Below are 12,543 nucleotides of genomic sequence, written 5' to 3' on the forward strand. Positions count from 1 at the left end.
CTACAATAAAATACAGCAACGTTTACAGAAAACAGAAATATTAATAGCTTATAAGGCTGGAATTATAATTCTGAGGTACTTTTATGTTTGAGAAACAGAAAATGCATTTTTGGGCATACAGAAACTAAGACTTGCTGTCACTGTAATGCCACTTTCAGTAAATAAACAAACAAAAAGAAACCAATACTGTGGATTTTAAACATGAGTATACTTAAAAATTAAAGAACGATGGAAAGTTTTCCTGTTTAAACAAGGATAATTGTTATCACCAATTTAATTAAGTGTTGTTTTAGAAGTTTGACTAATAAAGTAAAGCAGGAAATTTTTAAAAAGAGAAAGAGAAGAAAAGAAAGGAAAATATCAAACGGTCATTATTAAAGATGTTAATTCTTTTCATACTCATCTCACATTAAATGAAAGAGATATCAATGAAATCCAAATAGATGACTTTGAAAAAACCATTGACTGGCTCATTCTGAATGAGAAATGGAAATCAAAAGGACATGGAAAAATCAAAGGGACAATAACAAGACCCTCTGGGAAAGAAGAAAAAGGTATAAGATATCAAATTCATTTTAGAAACTACATTTAGGGCATCTAGTTCTATCAGGATATAGTAACCCCTTCTCCCTAGGCTGTCCCCTTACTGCCAACGAACATTGGAGATAACATAGCAAACAAGCAGAGGATCTGATGTGGCCTAGGGACCTCGAAACTGGGGGAAAGTCTGTGCTCCTTCCATGCCTGTCCAACAGAGTGCCGCAGAAGCCTGCAACACAGTAGCTATAACAGGAACAGACAAGGGCTCCAAGAAAGCCTGTACCCTAAGACAAAGGGTGATCTAACAACAGGTAACAGATAACCATCCCTTGTTCAGTCAAACACCAGTGAACAAACATTGCCCTCACAAGCTTCTAGCTGGGACCCAGCAGGAAACTGACTACCTCCATACCTTTCACTCCACCCCACCTGCCCTCTCTGCATAAGAAGCAGGCAGCAGGGCTTAGATCCCACTGATTGCTGTCAGCCTGTTTGGCAGGGAGCTGATCTCTCATCCCCTACATGATGGTAACGGGAGTTGCTCCCGTTTCTTTCCTGAGGCAGTGTTTATGGAGCTGAGTAGGAAGTTGCTTTTCTACCCTCTCCTAGAAGACACAGGAGGTGCTCAGATCATCTCATAAAGAGAGCGTCAGCAGAGCCTAGTGTCAAGTTGAGCTTCCACCTCCAATCAGCAGCAACAAGATTTAACTGAGGTGGCCGGGCGCGGTGGCTCACGCCTGTAATCCCAGCACTTTGGGAGGCCGAGGTGGGCGGATCACGAGGTCAGGAGATCGAGACCATGATGAAACCCCGTCTCTACTAAAAATACAAAAAAAATTAGCTGGGTGCAGTGGCGGGCGCCTGTAGTCCCAGCTACTCGGGAGGCTGAGGCGGGAGAATGGCGTGAACCCGGGAGGTGGAGCTTGTAGTGAGCCGAGATTGCGCCACTGCGCTCTAGCCTGGGCGACAGAGCGAGACTCCGTCTCAAAAAAAAAAAAAAAAAAAAAAGATTTAACGGAGGTGGTGCAAGGTTGCAAAGGTTGCATTCACCATCACCTGGCTTCACTATTTCCTTCTCTACTACCATGTCATCTTCCCACTGTGGGTAATTGAGACTGAATAAGGTGGTTCATGTCAGGACCAGAAAGCACTCAAATTCCCCTACCAGCCCCACCACTGATGGCTGTGAGTCCCATGGAGAACCTGAAGGTCCACACCCAGCTGACAGCAAAAAGACTGAAGGAGGCAGAACATAACAGTGGCAACCACTGCTCTTGTCCTTTCCTTCAAACAATGACGTCAGAAGATCCAAGAAGGAAGCTGTGTCCCCAACCCAACCTAGCATCACCCAGGCAGAATGAGTTGAACCAGGTGGGGTAGTCAACACTTAGCTTCCAACTTTCTCTGCTGAAAGCAGGGCCAGTGAGGAGCTGAGTCGCCGCCTTCAGCTTGCATCTTGCATTAATGAGGCCAGGTGGTGGGAGGGAGCAACTCCATACTCAAGGCTTCCCCACTTCTACTCCCTGAGAGTCAGTAGAGTGCAGCTTCTGGTGCCAGCGTAGAACAACACATCAGTGTGAGTCATCCCTTTGTTTTTACCTTTCCTGCTGGCACTGGGACCCAGGAAGGAACTGATTTTCAAACCTCATTTGAAGACAGAGTTGGTCTGAGTCAATGCCCACAGTGAAGGTGGTGGTGGTGGGGCCCTGTGAGAAGTAAATGGTGCATAGACACACACCTGGCTCTCATATTACACCTTACTAGGAAAGTGCTCTCTACTGAAAAGAAAATATATATCTATATATATCTATGTATCTATATATATGTATATATATAATAAACCAAGTTACAGAATCTCATACTATAGCATGAGATTCAAAATTTCCAAGATACAAGTGAAAATTACTAGTCATATCAAAACCAGAAAAATCAAAAAATGACTGAGAAAAGACAGTCAACACATAGCAACACCAATATAAATTAAACGTTGGAATTATCTGACAAGGATTTTAAAGCAGTCATCATTTAAGTGTTTTGACAAGTAATTATGAATTATCTTAAAACAGATGAATAATTGGAAAGTCTCAAGAAAGGAATAAAGTTATAGCCAAAAACCAAATGGAAATTACAGACTAAAACATACAAGGACTGAAATAAAGCACTCATTGGATGGTCTCAATATAGAAGAGATATGGCAGAGGATCTAATCAATGAATTTAGAACAGATAAATAAAAATTATCCAATCTAAAAAAAATGACCAGAGTCACAGGGACATATAGGCAAATAACAGAAGACCTGAAATTCATATCATCAAATAATCAGGAGAGGTAAGAGAGAATGGGACTGAAAAAGTGCTGCAAGAAATAGTGGCTGAAATTTCTCAAATTTGTCAAAAGTCATAAACCTACAGACTCAAGAAGTTGAGTGAAGCCTAAATTAGATAATCCTAAAGAAAGTCATACCATGCCACATCATAATTAAACTTGTAAAAAATTTTTTTAAAAAAGAAAATATCTCAAAGGCAGCCAGAAAGAAATGGTGCATTATTTGGCATAGAACACCAATTTAAATGACAGCAATTTCTAGTCTGAAACAGTAGAGGCAAAAAGAAAGTAGCAAAACATTTGCAAGTAATGAAAGGATAGAGCTGTTAAATGGGAATTCCATACCTGACAAAAATATCCTTTAGCAATGAAGAGGAAAAAACACACAGAGGAAGAAAAGTTAGATAATTTTTTTTACTTGCACATCTACCTTCAAAGAATAATTATGAAATGGACTCCAAACTGAAAGGAAATGATAACAAAAAGACTTGAAACTTCAGAAAGAAAAACAGAACACTGGAACAAAGAAAAGGGAATACATATAACATATTATCTTTTTCTTCAGGGGTATCATAAATCGTATTTGGTGGTTTTGGCAAAATTATAATACCATTTAGTGTGAAATCAATATATAGAGAGGAAAAACAATTACATTTTAAAAGTCAAGAGGCTAAGTGGACATGCACTTTACTCAAAATAATAAAACATTGATACCAGTGGACTGTAATATATTATGTATTAATAATTTAATATTTGCAGTAACCATTAAGAAAACTATAGAAAGTGATATACCCAAAACACTATAAGTAAATTAAGATTTAACCTTAAAAATAAGTTCAAATAACCCACAGGATGATAATAAAAGCAGAGGAACAAGAAATAGAGGAAATAAACAGAAAATAACTAATAATATGATAGAGTTAATCATGAACATCTTAATAATCACATGTAATTGTTTAAAATACAACAATTAAACAACGTAGTTTGGTAAAGTAGATTTAAAAAGTAAACATGATTAACAACATGCCATGTGTCTACAAGAAACTTCAAAAACAATATCATAGGTAGATTAAATGTAAAAGGATTACAATATACACCATGCAAATCTTAACCAAAAAAAGTGGCTAAACTAGTATCAGATAAAGCAGACTTCACAGTGCAGAAAATTATTAGAAACAAAGAGGTAGGTTAGATTATGATAAACAATCCAACAGGATGACATAGCAATCTTAAAGGCATATACACCACACAAAACGGCCTCAAAATGTATGAGGCAAAAATAGAGCTGAAAGGAGAAACAAACAAATCCAGGATTATGGTTGGGAATATCAACACCCTACTCTCAGCAAGTGATAGAACTACTAGGCCGAAAAATCAGCAGGAATACAGAACTGGATAACAAAAACGACCAACAGGATTCAACTGACAAATGCAGGATATTCAACCCAAAACAGCAGAAAATACATTTTTCAAACACTCACAGACATTTACCAGCATAGACCATATCCTATGCTACAAAGCACACTTCACCAAATTTAAAGCAATCTAAATCATATATGGTATGTTCTTTGACCAAAATGGAATCAAACTATAAATCAATAACAGAAAGACAACAGGAAAATCTTCGGAGAACTAAATAGTATGTAAGTCAAAGAAGAAGTCTCTAAGGAAAATTTTTTAAATACTTAAAACTGAATGACAATGAAATATAATAAAAAATGTCAGATCCAAATAAAGCAATTCTAAGAAGGAAGTTTATAGCACCAAATGCTTACATTAGAAAAATGGCAAGATCATGAATAAATCATCTAAACTGCTAGCTCAGCAAAACTAGAAAAAGATAAAAGTCAAATTGCAAAGTAAGTAGATTGTAGGATAAAGTAAAATTAGAACAGACATCAATGATATCTAAAACTGTAAAAGAATAGATAAAAACCAATAAAACAAAAAACTGGATCTTTGAATATATATTTTTAAAATTCATAAACCTGTAGCAATATTGACATGAGTGAAAAGAGAATAAAAATAACCAAGATTGAGAATGAAAGAACAGGTAATGAACATGTGGAAACAAAAATTTAAAATCCATTAAAAATTAGATTCACTCCAAAGAACATGAAATATTTACATGTAAACTTGTCAAAATATACAGGAATTATATGTGGAAAATCACAGAAAGCAGATGAAAGAAATAAAAGGTCTAAATAAACAGAGAGACCCACTGTGTCCACAGATTGGAAGAACCAATATAAAGGAGATGGAAAATCTCAAGTTGGTATTTAGGTTTATTGCAATATCTATTTAAAAAGTGTTTTGTAGACAGAGGCATATTGTAAGATTTATATGGAAAGCAAAGTTGCTAGAATAGCTAAGATGATTTTTGAAAAATAAAAATTTAGTGGGAAGAATCTATGTGATTTTGAGACTTATTTTACAGCTATAGTAATTAAATTGTCATAGGAATAGACTCAAAGATCAATAGAACAGAGGAAAGAACTCACAAGCAACCCACATAAATATATTGACCGATTTTGACAAAGGTACAATAGCAGTTCAATGTTGCAACGACAGTTCTTTCCACAAATTATGTTGGACTAACTGGACAATCATGAGAGGCAGAGAACCTTAAGGTATAAGTCACAATTGGTACAAAAATGAACTCAAAATGCATTATAGACTGTGATGGTTAATTTTATGTGTCAACCTGACTGGGTCATTTTACCCAGATATTTGGTAAAACATTACTCTAGATGTTTCTGTGAGGGTGTTTGTTTTTGTTTTGTTTTGGAGACAGGGTCTCACTTCATTGCCCAAGTAAGAGTGCAGTGGTACAATCATAGCTTACTGCAACCTGAAATTCCTAGGTTCAAATAATCTTCCCACCTCAGCCTTCCAAAATGCTGAGATTACAGGCAATTGCCCCTGCAATCAGCCAGTAAGGGTGTTTTTTGTTTGTTTGTTTGTTTGTTGGGTTTTTTTTTTTTTTTCTTGAGATGGAGTCTTTCTTTGTCTCGGCTCACTGCAACCTCTGCCTCCCAGGTTCAAGCAATTCTCCTGTCTCAGCCTCCCCAGTAGCTGGGACTACAGGCACACACCACCACGCCTGGCTAATTTTTGTATTTTTAGTAGAGATGGGGTTTCGCCATATTGGCCAGGCTGGTCTCAAACTCCTGACCTCACGTGATCCACCCACCTCGGCCTCCTAAAGTGCTGAGATTATAGGTGAGAGCCACCAAGCCTGGCCAGTAAGGGTGTTTTTAAACAAGATTTACATTGAATTTGGTGGACGACTTTGAGTAAAGCAGATTACCCTTCTTAATGTGGGTGGGCCTCATCCAATCAGTTCAAGGTCTAATTAGAACAAAAAATACCATACTGTCTTAATTAATGTAGCTTTTTAAAGTAAAATTTTAACATTGATATAATTGAAGATTCACATGCAGGTGTAAAAAATAAGAAAGATCTCATGCACCATTTATTTATCTAGATTCCTTCAAAGGTAACATCTTGCTATACCACAATTCCACAACCAAGATATTTATATTGATACAACAAAGATACAGAACAACAAAGATACAGAACATTTTCATCACTACAGGTTCACTTCTCAGTGGCTAAGATTTTGTTAGCATCACTTCTTGCCTGTGATTGTTTAAGTTAAATGTATCATGCTCTAATAGAAAATTAGTTCAGTTTGTCACTCAGCTGCTACTTAGTTTTGCTTGCTCTGGTTTATAATTTTCCTACCCAATTTCTAAAAGTGTTCTAGTAGTAAATTAGAAAAAAAATACCAAGGACTAACTTAGATATCATTTTAAACTGAAAGTTTGTATGGATATTTTAGTTCAGAACAAGTAAATATCAACATACAAAAGAACCCTTAAATTTCTAGATTATTTTTAATATTTAACAGTTTGAATACAAGTGCTTGAAATTATTTTATATATTGCTCTATTAATTTTAAAATATATTACAGGCATTTAAAAAACCTCTAAGATAACTAACAGATATCCATTATTTTCACTTTCCCAATGAACATAGCATCTTTATCTCTCTTTTGTGTAAACAATTCAGTTAATTACACAGTTGTCCATTCTTAAGTGCTATCATTATTATTATCTTTTTACTAATTGTGGCAAACTGCTCAGCTGAACTTGTAATAAGGATTTGAATTATTATTGGAGCCATAGAGAATTAAACATTTGGAAGTCATAAGCTAAATGACCATGGGCAAAATACTGTCATGATACTTAACTAATGCATGTTACAAAGTGGTTTATTTAGTTGCATTCTATGCAAAGATAATACCACAGAAATTGGTTTAATTTTCTACAAGTGAGATTTCTAAAGAGAAATGTTTAAAAATGCTTTACCAAGTGCATAGCTGCAGAGGCATAAAATGGAATCCAGATAACAAACCACTGATTGTATTAGCTGGGAAATTTAACCAAAGATCAGCATTAAGGCACTGACAGGGTTCTGAAAGCATATATGGTGTTGTAAGGAAATGGAGAAGGTCATAATATTTTCAGAAGTAAAACAATTTTCATAAAGAAACATATCTAAATATTTATGATGGTTTTAAACTTTTTATTTTTATGTTTTTGTTTCAATAGTTTTCGGGGTACAGCTGATTTTTGGTTACATGGATGAGTTCTTTAGTGGTGAATCCTCAGATTTTAACACACCCATCACCCTAGCAGTGTACACTGTACCCAGTATGTAGAATTTTATCCCTCACTTCATTCCCAACTTCCCTCCTGCCTCTGAGTCCCCGGAGTCCATTATATCAGTCTGTATGTTTTTGCATCCTCATAGTTTAGCCCCCACTTATAAGAACATACGATATTTGGCTTTCCATTCCTAAGTTACTTTACTTAGAATAATGGCCTACTGCTTCATCCAAATTGCTGCAAAAGACGTTATGTTTTTTCTTTTTATGGCTGAGTAGTATTCTTTGGTGTATATATATACCACATTTTCTTTATCCATTTGTTGGTTGATGGGTGCTTAAGTTGATTCCACATCTTTGCAATTGCAAATGGTGCTGCTATAAATATACGTGTGCATGTGTCTTTTTCACATAGTCACTTCTTTTTTGGGGGTAGATACTCAGTAGTGGAATTTCTGGATCAAATGGTAGCTCTACTTGTAGTTTCTTAAGGAATCTCCACAATGTTTTCCATAGTGGTTGTACTAATTTACATTCCTACCCAGCATTGTAAAAGTGTTCCATTTTCACAATATCAACACCAAAATCTATTGGTTTTTTTTTTGACTTTTTATATGGCCATTCTTACAGGAGTGAGGTTATATCTCACTGTGGTTTTAATTTGCATTTCCCTGATGATTAGTGATGTTGAGCATTTTTTCATGTTTGTTGGCCATTTGTATATCTTCTTTCGAGAAATGTCTATTCATGCCCTTTAGCTGCTTTTTGATGGGATTATTATTTTTTTCTTGCTGATTTGTTTGAGTTTCTTGTAGATTCTGGATACTAGTCCTTTGTCGGATGCATAGTTTGTGAATATTTTCTCCTACTCTATGAGTTGTCTGTTTACTCTGCTGATTATTTGTTTTGCTATGCAGAAGCTTTTTTAGAAGAATTAGGTCCCATTTATTTACTTTGTTTTTGTTGCGTTTGCTTATGGGATCTTCGTCACGAATTATTTGCCTAAGTCAATGTCCAGAAGAGTTTTTCCAATGTTATTTTTTAGAACTTTTATGGCTTCAGGTCTTAGATTTAAATATTTGATCCATATTGAGTTGATTTTTTTATAAGATGAGAGAAGGGGATCCAGTTTCATTCTTCTATATGTGATTTGCCAATTATCCCAGCACCATTTATTGAATAGGGTGTCATTTTCCCAATTTATGGTTTTGTATGCTGTGTTTAATATCAGATGGCTGTATTTGGCTTTATTTCTGGGTTCTCTTTTCTGTTCCATTGTTCTTAAGTGCCTGTATTTGTGCCATATCATGTTTCTTTGGTAACTATAGCCTTGTAGTATAATTTGAAGTCTGGTAGTGTGATGCCTCCCAATTTGTTTTTTTGCTTTGTTTTGACTATACAAGCTCTTTTTTGTTTCCATATATGAATTTTAGGATTTTTTTGTAGTTCTGTGACAAAAGATGATGGTATTTTTATGAAAATTACATTGAATTGGTAGATTACTTTGGGTGGTATGGTCGTTTTCACTATATTGAGTCTTCTCATCTGGGAGCACGGTATGTGTTTCCATTTGTTTGTGTCATCTATGATTTCTTTCAGTAGTGTTTTGTAGATTTCCTTGTAGATATCTTTCACCTCGTTGATAAAATTATTCCTAGGTATTTTATACTTTTTGCAGCTTCTGTAAAATGGATTGAGTTCTTGATTGAATTCTCAGCTTGGTCATTGCTGGTGTATAGCAGTGCTACTGATCGTGTACATTAATTTTGTAACCTGAGACTTTACTGAATCAATTTGTCAAATTTAGGAGCCTTTTAGATGAGTCTTTAGGGTTCTCTAGGTATGCAATAATATCATCCATTAACAGTGATAGTTTGACTTCCTCTTTTCCAATTTGGATGTCTTTTATTTCTTTCTCTTGCCTGATTACTCTGGTTATGACTTCAGTACTACATTACATTGAAGGGGTGAAAGTGGGCATCCTCGTCTTGTTCCAGTTCTCAGGAGGGATACTTTAAACTCTTCCCCATTCATGATGATATTGGCTGTGGGTTTGTCATATATGGCTTTTATTACTTTGAGGTGTATTCCTTCTATGCCTATTTTATTGAGGGTTTTGCCTTAAAGGGATGCTGGATTTTACCAATTATTTTTCTGTGTCTATTGATATGATCATATGGTTTTGTTTTTAATTCTGTTTATGTGATGTATATTTATTGACTTCTTTATGTTAAATCATCCCTGCATCACTGGGATGAAGCCCTCTTGATCATTATGTGTATTATCTTTTTGATTTGCTGTCAGATTCAGTTAACTATATATTGTATTGAGAATTTTTGTATTTATGTTAATCAAGGATATTGGCTTATAGTTTTTTTGTTGTTGTTTTGCCCTTTCCTGGTTTTGGTATTAGGGTGATACTGGCTTCATAGAATGACATAAGGAGGATTTCCTCTTTCTCAGGCTTTTGGAATAGGATTAGTAGGATTGGTACTAACCCTTTTTTGAATGTCTGGTAGAATTTAGCTGAGAAACCATCTTGTCCTGGACCTGTTTTTGTTGGCAGTGTTTTTATTACTGATTCATGCTTCTTGTTATTGGTCTGTTCAGGGTTGCTATTTCTTCCTGATTTAACCTAGGAAGGTTGTATGTTTCCAGGAATTTATCCATTTTCTCTAGATTTTCTAGTTTGTGCATATAAAGGTGTTCATAGTATCTTTGAATGATCTTTTGTATTTCTGTGATATCAGCTGTGGTATCTCCAGTTTCACTTCTAATTGAGCTTATTTAGATCTTCTCTCTTCTTTTCTTGATAAATTTTGCTAATAATCTATCAACTTTGTTTATCTTTTCAAATAACCAGCTTTCTGTTTCATTTATCTCTTGTATTGCTTTTTGTTTCAATTTCATTTAATTTTGCTCTGATCTTTCTTATTTATTTTCTTCTGCTGGTTGTGGGTTTAGTTTGTTCTTGTTTCTCTAGTTCTTCAAGGTGTGACATTAGGTTGTCAGTTTGTGCTCTTTCAGACTTTTTGATGTAATCACTTAATGCTGTGGATTTTTCTCTTTCTTCTGCTTTTGCTGTGTCCCAGAGGTTTTGATAACTTGTTTCATTATTATCATTCATTGCAAAGCATTTTTAATATCCATCTTGATTTCATTGTTAACCCCAAAATAATTCAAGAGCAGATTATTTAATTTTCATGTGTTTGTATAGTTTTGAGGGTTCTTTTTGGAGTTGATTTCCAGTTATATTCCACTGTGTTTTGAGAAAACAGTTGATATGATTTCAATTTTCTTAAATTTACTGAGACTCGTTTTGTGTCCTATCATATGGTCCACCTTGGAGAATATTCCATGTGCTGGTCAGAAGAATGTATATTCTCCAGTTCTTGGAAAGAATCTTCTGTATATATTGGGTAAGTTCATTTGTTCTATAATGTAGTTTAAGTCCGTTCTTTGTTGACTTCTACCTTGATGATCTGTGTAGTGCTGTCATGGAATATTAAAGTCCCCCACTATTATTGTGTTGCTATCTCATTTCTGAGCTCTAGAAGTAATTGTTTTATAAATCTGGGAGCCCTGTGTTAGATGCATATAAATTTAGGATTATAATCTTGTAGAACTGATTCTTGTATCATTATACAATGTCATTCTTTGTCTTTTTTTTTAACTGCTGTTGCTTTAAAGTCTGTTTACTCTGGTATAAGAATAGCTACTCCTGCTTGCTTTTGGTTTCCATTTGTTGGAATATCTTTTTCTACCCCTTTACCTTGAGTCTATATGAATCCTTATGTATTAAGTGAGTCTCTTAAAGACACCACATATTTAGTTGTTTTTTTTTTTCTATCAATTCTGCCATTCTGTATCTTTTAAATGGAGAACTAGGCCATTCACATTCAATATTAATTTTGAAATGTGAGGTGCTGTTGTATTCATACTAGTTGTCACATAGATATATTGTGTTTTTTTTCACTGTGTTATTGTTTTATAGGTGCTGTGAGATTTTGCTTTCAGGGGATTCTATTTTGGTGCATATCAAGCTTTCGTTTCAAGATTAGAACTCCTTTTAGCATTTCCTGTAATGCTGATTTGGTGGTGGTAAATTCTCTCAGCATTTGTTTGTCAGAAAAAGTATATTTCTCCTTTATCTATGAAACTTAGTTTTTCTGGATACAGAATTCTTGGCTGACAATTATTCTGTTTAAGGGGGCTAAAGATAGGACCCCAATCCCTTCTAACATGTAAGGTTTCTGCTGAGAAGTCTATTGTTAGTCCGAGAGGTTTTCCTTTACAGGTTACTTGATGCTTTTATCTCACAGGTCTTAGAATTATTTGCCTCATGTTGACTTGGATAGCCAAATGACTATGTGCCATGGTGATGATATTTTTACAATGAATTTCTCAAGAGTTCTTTGAGTATCTTGTATTTGGATACCTAAATTTCTAGTAAGGCTAGGGAAGTTTTCCTCAATTATTCCTTCAAATAAGTTTTCCAAATTTAGCCTTCTCTTCTCCCTCAGGAACACTAATTATTATTAGGTTTGGCCATTTTACACAATCCCATATTTCTTGGAGACATTATTCATTTCTTTTGATTCTTTTTTCTTTATCTTTGTCTGATTGGGTTCATTCGAAAGCCTTGTCTTCAGGCTCTGAAATTCTTTCTTCTACTTGTTCTAGTCTATTGTTGAAACTTTCCACTGCATTTTGTTTTTACCTAAGTGTATCTTTTATTTCCAGAAGTTCTGATTTGTTTTACTTTAGGATATCTATCTCTCCGGAATTTTTTTTTTTTTATTTCTTTTTGTTGGTTTTCACCTTTCTCTGGTATCTCCTTGAGTAGCTTAATAATCAAATTTCTGAATTCTTCATCTGGTATTTCAAAGATTTTATCTTAGTTTGGATCCATTGCTTTGGATCTAGCAAATCTCTTGGGGTGTTAAAGATTTTCAAGTAATTGTAAGAAATAATACAGAGAGATGCCATGTACTATTTACTAATTT

The sequence above is a fragment of the Nomascus leucogenys genome, chromosome 17, assembly GCF_006542625.1.
Source record: "Nomascus leucogenys isolate Asia chromosome 17, Asia_NLE_v1, whole genome shotgun sequence".
In the NCBI taxonomy this organism is placed as follows: domain Eukaryota; kingdom Metazoa; phylum Chordata; class Mammalia; order Primates; family Hylobatidae; genus Nomascus; species Nomascus leucogenys.